The sequence below is a fragment of the Oncorhynchus mykiss genome, chromosome 2 (genome assembly GCF_057628025.1).
Source record: "Oncorhynchus mykiss isolate SJ-2025 chromosome 2, ASM5762802v1, whole genome shotgun sequence".
Taxonomy (NCBI): Eukaryota; Metazoa; Chordata; class Actinopteri; order Salmoniformes; family Salmonidae; genus Oncorhynchus; species Oncorhynchus mykiss.
Genome location: NC_143023.1, coordinates 99,113,418 through 99,129,298, shown reverse-complemented (window position 1 = coordinate 99,129,298; position 15,881 = coordinate 99,113,418). Strand labels below are relative to the sequence as shown.

Here is a 15,881-nt window from a genome sequence, read left to right as displayed (position 1 = left end):
GTCTGTTCCTTTAAAACAATGTCAGATCATCGATGTCATATCCACGATCAGATGAAAGAAAACAATAGGCTTGGCAGCACATCCTACTGGAAAAATAGCTATGATAGTTGTCACTGACTGTTGTTACCAATGAGCTATCGTGAGAATGATTGTCGAAAGGTCTCCACTTGAAAACTAAATAGATTCACTGTTGCTATCGAAGTCATTCTGAAGGGTAGATTTAACAGATGCAAATGATCCTGCTTTATCACTATTTAGGCCTGTAAACTGAGTGTACAAAACATTAGGAACACCGTCCTAATATTGAGTTGCACCCCCTTTTGCCCTCAGAACAGACTCAAATAAAGTATATTTGGGTACAAAAATAAAATCCAAATTAAAACAATAGCAGGGCATAACCAGTCATTATTATTCCTGGACTCTACAAGGTGTTGAAAGCGTTCCACAGGGATGCTGGTCCATGTTGACTCTACAAGGTGTTGAAAGCGTCTCCTCCCCTTCATCTTTAACCCGGTCTCCTCCCCTTCATCTTTAACCCGGTCTCCTCCCCTTCATCTTTAACCCGGTCTCCTCCCCTTCATCTTTAACCCGGTCTCCTCCCCTTCATCTTTAACCCGGTCTCCTCCCCTTCATCTTTAACCCCGTCTCCTCCCCTTCCTCTTTAACCCGTCTCCTCCCCTTCCTCTTTAACCCGGTCTCCTCCCCTTCCTCTTTAACCCGGTCTCCTCCCCTTCCTCTTTAACCCGGTCTCCTCCCCTTCCTCTTTAACCCGGTCTCCTCCCCTTCCTCTTTAACCCGGTCTCCTCCCCTTCCTCTTTAACCCGGTCTCCTCCCCTTCCTCTTTAACCCGGTCTCCTCCCCTTCCTCTTTAACCCGGTCTCCTCCCCTTCCTCTTTAACCCGGTCTCCTCCCCTTCCTCTTTAACCCGGTCTCCTCCCCTTCCTCTTTAACCCGGTCTCCTCCCCTTCCTCTTTAACCCGGTCTCCTCCCCTTCATCTACACCGATCGAAGTGGATTTAACAAGCGACATCAATAAGGGTTAGGGTTAGCTTTCACTTGGATTCACCTGGTCAGTCTGTCATGGAAAGAGCATGGTTTTGTATGTACAGTGGGGCAAAAAAGTATTTAGTCAGCCACCAATTGTGCAAGTTCTCCCACTTAAAAAGATGAGAGGTCTGTAATTTTCATCATTGGTAGACTTCAACTATGACAGACAAAATGAGAAAAAAAATCCAGAAAATCACATTGTAGGATTTTTAATTATTTATTTGCAAATTATGGTGGAAAATAAGTATTTGGTCACCTACAAACAAGCAAGATTTCTGGCTCTCACAGACCTGTAACTTCTTTTTTAAGAGGCTCCTCTGTCCTCCACTCGTTACCTGTATTAATGGCACCTGTTTGAACTTGTTATCAGTATATAAGACACCTGTCCACAACCTCAAATAGTCACACTCCAAACTCCACTATGGCCAAGACCAAAGAGCTGTCAAAGGACACCAGAAACAAAATGGTAGACCTACACCAGGCTGGGAAGACTGAATCTGCAATAGGTAAGCAGCTTGGTTTGAAGAAATCAACTGTGGGAGCAATTATTAGTATATGGAAGACATACAAGACCACTGATAATCTCCCTCGATCTGGGGCTCCACGCAAGATCTCACCCCGTGGGGTCAAAATGATCACAAGAACGGTAAGCAAAAATCTCAGAACCACACGGGGGGACCAAGTGAATGATCTGCAGAGAGCTGGGACCAAAGTAACAAAGCCTACCATCAGTAACACACTACGCCGCCAGGGACTCAAATCCTGCAGTGCCAGACGTGTCCCCCTGCTTAAGCCAGTACATGTCCAGGCCCGTCTGAAGTCTGCTAGAGAGCATTTGGATGATCCAGAAGAAGATTGGGAGAATGTCAAATGGTCAGATGAAACCCAAAATATAACTTTTTGGTAAAAACTCAACTCGTCGTGTTTGGAGGACAAAGAATGCTGAGTTGCATCCAAAGAACACCATACCTACTGTGAAGCATGGGGGTGGAAACATCATGCTTTGGGGCTGTTTTTCTGCAAAGGGACCAGGACAACTGATCCGTGTAAAGGAAAGAATGAATGGGGCCATGTATCGTGAGATTTTGAGTGAAAACCTCCTTCCATCAGCAAGGGCATTGAAGATGAAACGTGGCTGGGTCTGTCAGCATGACAATGATCCCAAACACACCGCCCGGACAACGAAGGAGTGGCTTCGTTGCCCAGTCTCCAGATCTCAACACCATAGAAAATCTTTGGAGGGAGTTGAAAGTCCGTGTTGCCCAGCAACTGCCCCAAAACATCACTGCTCTAGAGGAAACCTACCTGAGCCACTTGTGTGGGTTGTAGACTCCGTCTCATGCTACCACTAGAGTGAAAGCACCGCCAGCATTCAAAAGTGACCAAAACATCAGCCAGGAAGCATAGGAACTGAGAAGTGACCTGCAACGTGGTACTCTCCTCTGAGACAGTCTGCTACACCTGCAACGTGGTACTCTCCTCTGAGAGTCTGCTACACCTGCAACGTGGTACTCTCCTCTGAGACAGTCTGCTACACCTGCAACGTGGTACTCTCCTCTGAGACAGTCTGCTACACCTGCAACGTGGTACTCTCCTCTGAGACAGTCTGCTACACCTACATAAGAGAACCAGTAGAAAGTGAGAATAAAGCCTGGTCCAACAATGGGCTGGTTGTTCTCTGAACATCCTTCTGTAAAAAAATTGTGAAGAAATAGTTCCTCAAAGATTTTTTTTATTCACAAGCACTGGTACAGTAAAACAAAGTCTGTCTTCATTCGGTCAATCCACTGACATCTTGGATGTCTCAGTTACAATCACATGCGTCTGAAACTTCACACGAGATACAACTAAGATGATAAAAATCAAGAGGATGTAGGCTGCTTCTCCATTCAATTAGAATTCTAAAAGTTATTAGTAAGACGATTGAGATTCAATATCTCGCAGATAAAAGCACAGTTTTGCAGGCCACAGCCTGTCTGAAAGCTATTATCCACTTCTATGTTTGGATGTTCAGGGAATACAAGAGGAATTATACTTAAAAGGTTGATTTAAATTGGTAGGTAAGTGATTGGGTATTGTTGGGCTCCCGAGTAGCGCAGCGGTCTAAGGCTAGAGGCGTCACTCCAAACCCTGGTTCGATTCCAGGCTGTATCACAACCGGCCGTGATTAGGAGTCCCATACTGCGGCGCACAATTGGCCCAGTGTCGTCCGGGTTTTGCCCGGTCGGTAGGCTGTCATTGTAAATAAGAATTAGTTCTTAACTGACTTGCCTAGTTAAATAAATGAGTCGAGAGGAGGAAACAAAAGAAGAGGATGAAGAGGTTGGACGAAGATGAGGAAGAGGAGATGTGGTGAGCTTTAGTGGTAATACTGGAGAAAGGCCTGATGAGGTTATTCTAGTCCTATACCTCCATCGTGAGTTAGGAGGAGGAAGAGGAGGAGGTGTGGTGAGCTTTAGTGGTAATACTGGAGAAAGGCCTGATGAGGTTATTCTAGTCCTATACCTCCATCGTGAGTTAGGAGGAGGAAGAGGAGGAGGTGTGGTGAGCTTTAGTGGTAATACTGGAGAAAGGCCTGTCCCAGTCTCCTCTCTATATGTACCACTAATGTAAATGTAAATATCAAAACAGATACCAAACATTAAGAAACTATAAGGAAGAGAAGAGTAACTGCAATGAAATAAACCAGAGACCTGTGGAAAGAAGCCCCCTGATCTCCTCGTGTCTGCCAGCAGGGGAGGACACCACGCCTCAGCTCAGGACACCACGCCTCAGCTCAGGACACCACGCCTCAGCTCAGGACACCACGCCTCAGCTCAGGACACCACGCCTCAGCTCAGGACACCACGCCTCAGCTCAGGACACAACACCTCAGCTCCTGCTGTAACGGGTGGACCGAAGGCCGATTCCACCAAGCTCTGGCTCACCCTCACGTGTCTGAAGGACGCACTGCGGTCCTCTGACAACTTGTTGGTAGGGAAACGCATGGAGACCACCCATCAGACAGTGGCCTTGATAGCTACGGAAGCCCTGAGGTGGTATGGACAAAATAGAGCCTCGACCCCAGACAAAGTATCACCAACACCATCTAAGGTCCCGGCCTGACAGTGCTGCAGCGCCTAGGGGAGGGATCTCTTCTGGGCCCTGAAGGATGGGGGCGGAGTTGATTCGGAAGAGCAGGAGGAGGCAAGTTTGATAAGGACTCACCTCGTTCCTGCACAAAGGAGAGAAGACCTCTTTTTTAATAAAGGGACTTTTAAACCGTTTACATGTCTTTAAAAGGTATACTCTTGTTTGAATTATAATGTGCACATTTGAAAATGGCTTTTACAGATTGGATATGTTTAAAAGTACTTCTTTCTTAGGGTGTTTTAATAACATGTACTTTTAACATATAATGTTTCAATGCAGTTTTTTATGCATATTATGTCGTTTTAAAGCGTACAAATGATTATGTTAAAAGTATGAGCTATTTTAAGAAACCCTGCGACAATAACCATTTTTCCAAAATAAAATAAATCTGTTCTTATCAGTTTAATATCTGATATGTCCTCTATCTGGGGACAATATATGAAATGGATTTTTCCACGGTCTAGTAGGTTATACATAACTGTGCCATTATTCAGAATTCTGATTGTGTGCCGTCATGATTCGCTTGTATGACATTTGGAGCCCCAAGCTACAGGCTTCTGTAGGGCTAAACCTGCCGAGCTGAAAACATGCGATTTAGAAGGGTTCGATTATACGCCCAGGCTTTTATTTTACAATTAGTATCAGCAACGATCTGGAGCCGTCTGTCAGTAATACCCACATACATTTATTTTAGCGATCATTTTGGACATGTAGCCTATTGTAATCATTATGGAACTTATGTAGCAGGTTAAACCTGGAGCACGGTTCACGACGACTGGACTGTTGTCATACAGTTCCACGATTAGTGAGAATGAAAGTAGATTTGTAGGATTATAGTTCAACCACTATTGGACACTTTTTCTCCACATACCAATATTTCATGGATGGAACTTGAATTCTGACAACTTTCAGTATGAAACAAAGCAGTGCATGTTTTATTCATCGATACAGTATTTCGTGAGTAGATAGATGCTCTCCAACCCAATAGGCCTATCGGTATTTTATGTGCATGATATGAAGTTTGCTGTAGTGACTGACTAAGCCTAATTTTAAAAGTGTGCCTCAAAAGTGCCATGTTTGCAAAAGTGTATTATGCGAAGCACACATTTAGTTAGGCAGCCAGGACCGTAGGACGCATTGTCGGTCTAGCTCTCACTGCAGTCCAGTGCCATGGACATCTTTGAAGTTTGGCCTCTAGTAATTTAGGAGGGCAACTTTATAAAGGCCTCCCTACAATGACCTTATCATGCAAGGCTCTACAGACAGATTTAAAAAAATATATAGACTATTTTTATTTCATACATTATTTGTGTTGATGATGTACTATGTAATGAGGTCGAGTGGTTCAACATTAAAATGCATTTTGATTGAACACATAGCTTGAACAAGGCGACGGTCGGTGGAAGTCTGGCGCCACCAAGTGGACAATTATTTTACCTGAGATATTTTGTAAAATATCAAATGTTATGTCAATATTGTTATCTGCAAATTGTTTCCCACACCCCTATTTGATAGATTTTTATTCCAGTTTAGCAGTACATCTGGTTTTAACTCAATAAGGATTTGTCTCGTTTCGTTGGTGCAAGTAAGAACAGGTGTTTTCTGGAAGTTTTGTTGCATTTCCTTTGAAAACAGCTCATCTGTATGTTTGTACATCATTTTATACACATACAAACGGCATAAAAAAAAGCGTCAGGGCCGAGTGGCTTCACCACTTTCTAGGCATCATTGACAGACTTGCTCAAACGTAATGATTCTAATAAAACTAACATCCGGTTAACTTCGTCCAATTTATATTTACAACGGCAGGGGGTGCACCGTTCCTGGAGGTACTGCAATACCAGGTCGATGCGTGGAGTGGACGGAGCAAGCCCCTATTCCATCTCCCTATTCCAAAAATCAATTTAATATATGGTCCCCAGATAGGGGACGTATCAGATATTAAACTGATAAGAACAGATTTTTTCTTTTGGAAAAGTTTTATTGACACATTTCCTTTAAAAACAGCTCATACATTTTTTACATCATTGATACATAAAAACGGCAACAAAGCATAAAACACAGCATTTGAAAGTTACATTTAAATTTGTTAAAAAGTACATGTTGTTAAAACCAATGAAAACAACCATGAATAAAAGTACTTTCCTTGTAAAAACATCAAATCTGTAAAAGCCATTTAAAATGTGTACTAATGATCTAACAAAGGTAAAACATTTTTAAGACATGAAAAACCATGTTAAAAAGTCACTTTGTTAAAAGGCTGTCTTCAGTCCCTTGTACAGGAGGGGGGTGAGTCTTTATCAAGCTCACCTCATCCTGCTCTTCTGAATAGATCATCGTCCCGTCCTTCGGGGCCCAGAGGAGATCCCTCCCCTAGGCGCATCGCCCTAGGCGCCGCAGCGCTGTCAGGCCGTGGCCGCCGGGACCTAGGGTGTTGTGGGGGACCCTTCGCCTGGGGTCGAGGCCCCCTTCCTTCCGTACCACCCCAGGGCTTCCGTGGCTACCATGGCCACTGCCTGGGGGGTGGTCTCTACGTTTTTCGCTACCAGCAGGTTACGGGAGGACCACAGTGCTTCCTTCAGGCACGTGAGGGTGGGCCAGAGCTTGGTGAAGGCCTTCGATGGGATGGGCCTTCGGCCCACCCCATACAGCACGAGCTGAGGTGTTAGGTCCTCCCCTGCTGGCAGGCACGAGGTGATCAGGGGGCCTGCTTCCTTCCACAGGTCCCTGGCGGCTCTGCACTCCCAGAGCATGTGCCTCACCGACTCTTCTTGGCCGCAGCCTGGTCGGGGGCACGCGGATGTCCTCGCCATGCCCCGTGAGTGCATAACGGCCCTGACCGGGAGGATCTCGTGGGCGACCATCCAGGACAGGTCCCGATGCCGATTCAGGAGAGCAGGATGGGCCACGTTGCGCCAAACCGTTGTGGGCTCACCTATAGCGAGCCCGCGCACTGGACACACTGGTTCCCGATCCTGCACAAGAGAGAGAAGAGAGCGGTGTTTTGTTAAAACCGTGACTGTTTCTTTTTCCAGTTTAAAATGTCTTAAAAACTTCTGGAGCTGGACGTAGTGCGGGGGTAGCAGGAAAGAGACTGGGGCTCGCAGGTCGACTGGGATCAGCCTCAGAGTCCTGAGGTAAGATCCCAGCCAGAACCGTGCGAGGGCCTGGGTCTTGTTGTTGACCGGGGAGGTGGCAAGAGTCAGATGTAACGCTGTGTAGCGGCTGCCCAGGAACAAGTAGAGGTCAGGCAAGCCTTTCCCCCCCTTGGACCTGGGCCTCTTGACCACCTCCCTCCTCAGCCTCTCCCACTTGCATCCCCACAGGAAGTAAAACAGCGTCCGCTCCAGGTCTAAAATGCTCCTTCGAGGGGGGATAAAAACAGAACTGATTAATAAAAGCACAGGTAAAATCACAGCTTTAATGATTAAAACCTTGCCCTCAAAAGTCAGCTGTCGTAGTCCCCAAAAACCCAGTCTCTGTCTTACCGTCCCCAGGATTCCGCTCCAGTTACCGCTCCCTCCTCCCCCCCGGTCAAACTTTACCCCCAGTACCCTTATGTCCGTCAGTTTAACTGTCAGAGGTAGTCTGGTCAAGTCTGGGTCTGCCCACGGTCCGAAGAATTGGGCCTCTGTCTTGTCTCTGTTCAGTCTCGCCCCAGAGGCTCGTCCGTACCAGTCAGTCCTGTCGACGGATAAAAGGTCGGTACATAAAATGTTGACGTCGTCCATGTAAAAGACGCACTTGGCGGTCATCCCCCCACTCCCCGGGATACCCACCCCACTGATCCCTTGGTCCCTTCTCAAGACCTGTGCCAGTGGTTCAATACAGGCCACGAACAGAAGGGGAGATAACGGACAGCCCTGACGGACGCCGCAGTGTACTCCCACTGCTTTTGACAGATGCCCATTTACAAGGATTTTGCTGGTGATGTCCCCGTACAGCAGTCCCACCCAAGCTAAGAACCTGTCCGGGAAACCCATTTTTTGCAGTACCTTAAAGAGGTACTGGTGCGAGACCCGATCAAAGGCTTTTTCAAAATCTAAATTTAGGACTACAAGCCGCATGTTTCTGTCTCTCGCATAACAGATGGCATCTCGGATCAGTATCAGGCTGTCCGTGATCTTCCTTCCGGGCACGGCACAGGTTTGGTCCGGGTGGATCACCTCCCCTAAAACAGAAGACATTCTGAGTGTTAAAACCTTGGTAAAAAGTTTACAATCAAAGTTTAAAAGGGTAATCGGTCTCCAGTTTTTCAGGTCCGTCCTGTCGTTTTTCTTATGTAAAAGAGTCACGATCCCCACTCTAAAACTGTCGGGTAGTCTGTCGAGGTGTTCGAAGTCAGTAAAAACAGTCAGAAGTTCGTCGGCTAAAACATCCCAAAAGGTCAGATAAAACTCCAAAGGGAGGCCGTCCTCCCCCGGTGATTTACCCGTCTTAAAACGTTTCAGTCCTTGGTCGATTTCTGTCCTCGTCAGGTCTTTTTTCAGGTCGTCTGTATTGGGTAAGGTCTTGTCGATGTATGTTAAAAGGTCCCCCATTGTTCCCTCGCACACATCTTTTACCCCAAACAGTTCCCCATAAAAGTCCTCGACCACTTCCTTTATTCCCTCTGTGTCTGTTTTTAAAACCCCGTCCTTGTTTCTCAATCCTGTCATAATCCTACCCTTACTAATTATTTTCTTAAAAAAGTACCTAGTGCACTTCTCCCCCTCTTCTAATTCCCTTTCCTTGCTTCTTAAAATAACCCCCTTGCTTCTCTGTTCTGCTAAAAGTGCCATTTCCTTCTTTACTTCTTTAATTTCTTGGTTAAAATCAAGGCCCTGTTGGCATAGGTTAAAATACCTTTCCAGTCGCTTTTGCAGTCCCACCATGCGTCTATCTTTTTCTCTGCTTTTTTCCTTTCCTATCTCTCTAAAGAAGGTCCTTGTCCTTTCCTTCACCATTTCCCACCACTGTGCTCGCGTGTCAAAGAAGTCCTGTAGCGTCTGCCACTGGCTGAACTGCTCTCTGTACTGACTAACTACTCTATCATCTTCTAGAAGGGAGCAGTTCAGTTTCCAGGGCCCTCTTCCCACAGTCACACCCGAAGATAGTGAAAGGGTGCACGTCAGCATTACGTGGTCTGAGAAGAAAGCAGGGGTTATTCTAGCATCAGTTGGGGGACAGTCCCGGGTAAACAGATAATCAATGCGAGAGGCTCTGGTGCCATCACCACTGGTCCAGGTGAAGCCCTCCTCTCTTGGATGCAGGGTTTTAAAACAGTCAGTCAGTTTAAAATCCCTGCACAGCACTTGCAATAAAACACTTGACCTGTCTACCTTAAAATCCCCTCCTGCCCCTCTCCTGTCTGCTCTGCTTAAAACACAATTAAAATCCCCACCCACCACTAGAGGATCCCTCCCTAGCATGTGGGACTGCAGGTCCTCTAAAAGTGCACACCGGTCATGTTTATCGTTAAAACCATACACGTTTAGCACGTTAAAATCCCTCCCCATAAAAGTACAGTTGGCTAAAAGAGCACGCCCACCTACCACCACTGTGCTCCCCTTCACCACCACCTGTGGGGTCTTGATTAAAATGGCAACACCGTCGTTCTTGTTAAAATTGGAACCACTCCAAATGGAGGGCCCGTGCCGCCACTTATCCTCCCATTTCCTGTAAGAGGATAAAAAGGGTAGACCACACTCCTGTAGTAAAAACACATCAGAGTTAAACCTTTCTAAAAAGGATAAAACCGACTGTGCTCTTGTTGCTGTCTTTACGCTCCTCACGTTTATAGTGGTGATTTTAAAAGCCATGAAAGGGGTGAGTAAAAACAGTGCTAGAAGAAAAGCCATTGAAAAGTTAAAAGGGGGTTAGTCTTCAGGGACTTTCTCTCTCTCCCTCCGGGGTAAGGGGGTTTGGAAGGGAGAGGAGGTTAAAACAGGACTTAAAAAGGAGACTTGATTGGGGGAGTTGGAGGGGAAGGTTCTGGGTTCTTCCTCCCCCTGGGAGCTCTCCCACTCCACCTTTCCCTTTTTCTCCTCACCCTGTTCGGGGTCAGAGAGCTCCTCAGCGTTTCTTTTACGTAGGGGGAGGTGTTCCTTACTCTCCCCCTCCTCTCCCGTTCCTTCTGACACAGTCTCCATGGTGCTTTCCGACACCGACCCTATGATGTCTGACCCACTTGGGGAGCTTTCGCTAAACATCTCTCCGGAGCCGTCTTTCTCGGCCCTTTCTCCTTCAGGGGTCACATTAGTCTGGGGCAGGGGGATTGGGGTGGGGAGGGTTTTGTCCTCTCCTCCCACTTCTTCCCCCACTGCACCTTCCGCGCCCTCCACTACAGCCACCACCACCGGCTCCACCACTGTCTCCTCTACCACCACTGCCGGCTCCACTACTGCCTCCTCCTCCACCACCGGCTCCTCCACTACCACCTCGGCAACTGCCGTTCCAGCCCTCTGGCGCTCGAAAGCCCGGTCCGCGGCCGCCCACTCCCTCCTTCCAGCCTTGGCCCTGTTGGCCCAGGAGGAGGGGCAGTCGCGGATGAGGTGGGACCGCTCGCCACAGATGGCACAGATCTGGGGACAATATATTAAATAGATTTTTCCACGGTCTAGTAGGTTATACATAACTGTGCCATTATTCAGAATTCTGATTGTGTGCCGTCATGATTCGCTTGTATGACATTTGGAGCCCCAAGCTACAGGCTTCCGTAGGGCTAAACCTGCCGAGCTGAAAACATGCGATTTAGAAGGGTTCGATTATACGCCCAGGCTTTTATTTTACAATTAGTATCAGCAACGATCTGGAGCCGTCTGTCAGTAATACCCACATACATTTATTTTAGCGATCATTTTGGACATGTAGCCTATTGTAATCATTATGGAACTTATGTAGCAGGTTAAACCTGGAGCCTGGCGCACGGTTCGCGACGACTGGACTGTTGTCATACAGTTTCACGATTAGTGAGAATGAAAGTAGATTTGTAGGATTATAGTTCAACCACTATTGGACACTTTTTCTCCACATACCAATATTTCATGGATGGAACTTGAATTATGACAACTTTCAGTATGAAACAAAACAGTGCATGTTTTATTCATCGATATACAGTATTTCGTGAGTAGATAGATGCTCTCCAACCCAATAGGCCTATCGGTATTTTATGTGCATGATATGAAGTTTGCTGTAGTGACTGACTAAGCCTAATTTTAAAAGTGTGCCTCAAAAGTGCCATGTTTGCAAAAGTGTATTATGCGAAGCACACATTTAGTTAGGCAGCCAGGACCGTAGGACGCATTGTCGGTCTAGCTCTCACTGCAGTCCAGTGCCATGGACATCTTTGAAGTTTGGCCTCTAGTAATTTAGGAGGGCAACTTTATAAAGGCCTCCCTACAATGACCTTATCATGCAAGGCTCTACAGACAGATTTAAAAAATATATAGACTATTTTTATTTCATACATTATTTGTGTTGATGATGTACTATGTAATGAAGTCGAGTGGTTCAACATTAAAATGCATTTTGATTGAACACATAGCTTGAACAAGGCGACGGTCGGTGGAAGTCTGGCGCCACCAAGTGGACAATTATTTTACCTGAGCTATTTTGTAAAATATCAAATGTTATGTCAATATTGTTATCTGCAAATGGTTTCCCACACCCCTATTTGATAGATTTTTATTCCAGTTTAGCAGTAAATCTGGTTTTAACTCAATAAGGATTTGTCTCGTTTCGTTGGTGCAAGTAAGAACAGGTGTTTTCTGGAAGTTTTGTTGCATTTCCTTTGAAAACAGCTCATCTGTATGTTTGTACATCATTTTATACACATACAAACGGCATAAAAGCGTCAGGGCCGAGTGGCTTCACCACTTTCTAGGCATCATTGACAGACTTGCTCAAACGTAATGATTCTAATAAAACTAACATCCGGTTAACTTCGTCCAATTTATATTTACAACGGCAGGGGGTGCACCGTTCCTGGAGGTACTGCAATACCAGGTCGATGCGTGGAGTGGACGGAGCAAGCCCCTATTCCATCTCCCTATTCCAAAAATCAATTTAATATATGGTCCCCAGATAGGGGACGTATCAGATATTAAACTGATAAGAACAGATACTACACTTGATCTTAGCCAAAAGGCCGAGAAGCGATACCGCAATGCTTTCGGGAGGAAGGTGCCGTTCTCAGACACGTTAAATCCGGTAAAGGTTACACCTAAATGAGCTCTGTACACTTTACAACAAATATCAAAGATGATGCTATTTTAAAAAAATGGTGGCATAGACTGGGATTTGATCAACGTCGGGAAAATACACTTTTCACTGTTACAATGTAACACATTGGTAGGTTCCAAAGTGACGTGGACATCCGCCCTCCAATCTGAAACGAGACAAATCCTTATTGAGTTCAAACCAGATTTACAGCTAAATTGGAATAATAATCTAGCAAATAGGGGTTGGAGAAATAATTAATACTGACATAACATGTTATCTTTTATATAATATCTCAGGAAGCGTTGATGCCACAAGGGAACTAAAATAATTGTCCACTTGGTGGCGCCAGACTTCCACCGACCGTCGCCTCTCCTATGTGGTCAATCAAAACGCATTTGAATGTTGAACCACTTGAAAAATATATTTAACTAGGCAAGTCAATTCAGAACAAATTCTTATTTTCAATGATGGCCTAGGAACAGTGGATTAACTGCCTTGTTCAGGGGGCAGAACAATAGATTTGTACCTTGTCAGCTCAGGGATTTGATCCAGCAACCTCTCAGTTACTGGCCCAATGCTCTTACTAGGCTATTTGCCGCCCCAGTTGACTTCAATACATACACCATCAACGCAAAAATAGCCTGTGTATTTTTTAATCTGTCTGTAGAGCCTTGCATGATAAGGTCATTGTGAGGAGGCCTTTATAAAGTTGCCCACCTGAATTACTAGAGGCCAAACTTCAAAGATGTCCATGGCACTGGACTGCAGTGAGAGCTAGACCGACAATGCGTCCTACGGTCCTGGCTGCCTAACTAAATGTGTGCTTCGCATAATACACTTTTGCAAACATGGCTCTGTTGAGGCATACTTTTACAATTAAGCTTAGTCGGTCACTACAGCAAACTTCATATCATGCACTTTAATTGCCATTATGCAGAAAATACTTCATATTGATGAATAAAAACTACACTGGTTTGATTCATACTGAAAGTTAGGTTTAGGCTACTACATGATACTGTCCTTGTACCCATCATGAGGTTGCTACAACCTAGCCTATGAATGAAAGTTTACAACGTAGGTGAACACAGGTTGAGAGACTTTTGAGTAATCAAGATGACAGACATTATTGACACATTCAATACCGCCTTGTTCAATCTTGCCTTCATCTAGCTGATCTAGAGTGTAATCATTAGTCCAACATTTGCAAATGAGAGTTTCCATTGGACAAATTCAGGTATGTTTATCCCCGTTTGGTTCCGTTTGCTTTCGCTTTAAGAAACGTTTTTCAACAGAATCAACGGAATGAATACACCCCTGATCACACGCAAACACAGATCATTTTCAAAACAGCACGATCCCTTTGATCGTGGGATAATTCCTTCTGGCACCTACGTGCTCTCCTCCTCTCACCTTTAACCTTCACTTGTGGACTTCAGTGCACAACACATCAGCTGTCTGACCAGGCGAAAAAAAACCTTACCAAGCCAAACCTTCATATCATAACCACTAACTGCTACACACAGCCTACAATAGAGTACCACAGTATGAGTCATAATACCCATAACACCTAGCAGTCAAACAGGGAAATGGTTCCAAGTATTTTGGCAGAAATTCTCCCCCCACTTCTAATTTACTTCATTTTGTGGCTAGAGTCAAATACTTTCTGTGGCACATATCTGAGTCAAATACTTTCTATACTACAAACGTCACGTCAGGATAGGCAACCCGAAAGGAATAATTGATGCATGTGTGTCACATTAAACATAGATGAGGGAGTAAAATGTTGGCAAGCAATAAACATTTCAGAACAACTACTAGTCGAATAAGACATGGGAGAGATGATGAATTTTGATGATGAATTTTGGCAAAGAGAAGAGAAGAAAACTGCAGAGATACAGTGAGGCAAAAAAGTATTTAGTCAGCCACCAATTGTGCAAGTTCTCCCACTTATTTTCCACCATAATTTGCTAATAAATTCATAAAAAAATCCTACAATGTGATTTTCTGGATTTTTTTCTCTAATTTTGTCTGTCATAGTTGAAGTGTACCTGTGATGAAAATTACATGCCTCTCTCATCTTTTTAAGTGGGAGAACTTGCACAATTGGTGGCGGACAAAATACTTTTTTTGCCCCACTGTATATTGACTATGATAGCTGATATGAATGGTGAGTTGATCATCACATCAACGTTTATTCGTCACATGCACAGGATACAGGGTGTAAACGGTACAGTGAAGTGTTTACGTGCATCATATACACATTACAATACAATACGCCCGGTCTCGGAAGTTAAGCAAGGTCAGGCCTGGTTAGTCCTTGGATGGGAGACTGCCTGGGAATACCAGGTGCTGTCAGCATTTTTGTCCCTCATGGTACTGTAATCTTGTACTATTTAAATCCGGAAACAACCTATTACAGTTTCTCAATCGTCTACAAGCATTTTTCTTGGAACAAGGTTGTCGAGTTTTTAGAACAGAGTCCATAAGACACAGAGCTGTTGCAAAACAGTAAATGGATTTTCAAAATGTAGACCATATATTAAATTGATTTTTGGAATAGGGAGATGGAATAGGGGCTTGCTCCGTCCACTCCACGCATCGACCTGGTATTGCAGTACCTCCAGGAACGGTGCACCCCCTGCCGTTGTAAAGGAAAAGTAGACCAAGTTAACCGGGTGGTTCTTTTATTAGAATCATGATGGATATTACATTTGAGGTAGTTAACTAGTGACTCCCCATCCCACAAGAGGGAGAGTAATTATCGACTGACACTAATTAGCATAACGCAACGGACATACATTTCCCTAGAAAATATTCATATTCATGAAAATCACAAGTGAAATATATTGAGACACAGCATAGCCTTTTGTTAATCACCCGGTCATCTCAGATTTTCAGAATGTGCTTTACAGCCAAAGATAGACAAGCATTTGTGTAAGTTTATCGATAGCCTAGCATAGCATTTTGTCCAGCTAGCAGCAGGTAACTTGGTCACGGAAATCAGAAAAGCAATAAAATTAAATCGTTTACCTTTGATGAGCTTCGGATGTTTTCACTAAGGAGACTCCCAGTTAGATAGAAAATGTTCCTTTTTTCCAAAAATATTATTTTTGTAGGAGAAATAGCTTCGTTTTTTCTTCACGTTTGGCTGAGAAATCGCCCGGCAATTGCGGTCACTGAAAACACCGAAAAATATTACAAATTAGCTCCATAATATCGACAGAAACATGGCAAACGTTGTTTATAATCAATCCTCAAGATGTTTTTCAAATATCTATTCGATAATATATCCACCGGGACAATTCGTTTTTCAGTAGGACAGATTGGAGTAATGGCTACCTCTGTATTTTACCCGAGAGTCACTCTGGCAGCATCAGGTGACCACTTGCGCAATGTAGCCGCTAAATGCGTAAAACTACGTCACAATGCTGTAGACACCTTGGTGAATACGGAGAAAAAGTAATCTGGTTGATAGCCCATTCACTGCTCAGTAGGGACTC

The 15,881-nt window shown here is 44.7% G+C and overlaps 1 long non-coding RNA gene, 1 other non-coding gene and 3 pseudogenes across 2 annotated transcripts; 2 read left to right on the top strand and 3 right to left on the bottom strand.

Moving 5' to 3' along the window:
• Positions 1-4,542: 4,542 nt before the first annotated feature.
• Positions 4,543-4,658, top strand: LOC118944223 (U2 spliceosomal RNA; annotated as a pseudogene).
• A 1,328-nt stretch (positions 4,659-5,986) lies between these two features.
• Positions 5,987-6,161, bottom strand: LOC118944193 (U2 spliceosomal RNA; annotated as a pseudogene).
• A 5,967-nt stretch (positions 6,162-12,128) lies between these two features.
• On the bottom strand, positions 12,129-12,319 carry LOC118944187 (U2 spliceosomal RNA). Its single transcript, XR_005039500.1, has one exon. It is a non-coding gene; the product is annotated as a U2 spliceosomal RNA (small nuclear RNA).
• A 2,225-nt stretch (positions 12,320-14,544) lies between these two features.
• Positions 14,545-15,742, bottom strand: LOC118943869 (uncharacterized). Its single transcript, XR_005039177.2, has 2 exons — positions 15,412-15,742; positions 14,545-15,019 (listed from the first exon to the last, which is right to left on the bottom strand). It is a non-coding gene; the product is annotated as an uncharacterized LOC118943869 (long non-coding RNA).
• On the top strand, positions 14,808-15,021 carry LOC118944200 (U2 spliceosomal RNA; annotated as a pseudogene).
• Positions 15,743-15,881: the final 139 nt, after the last annotated feature.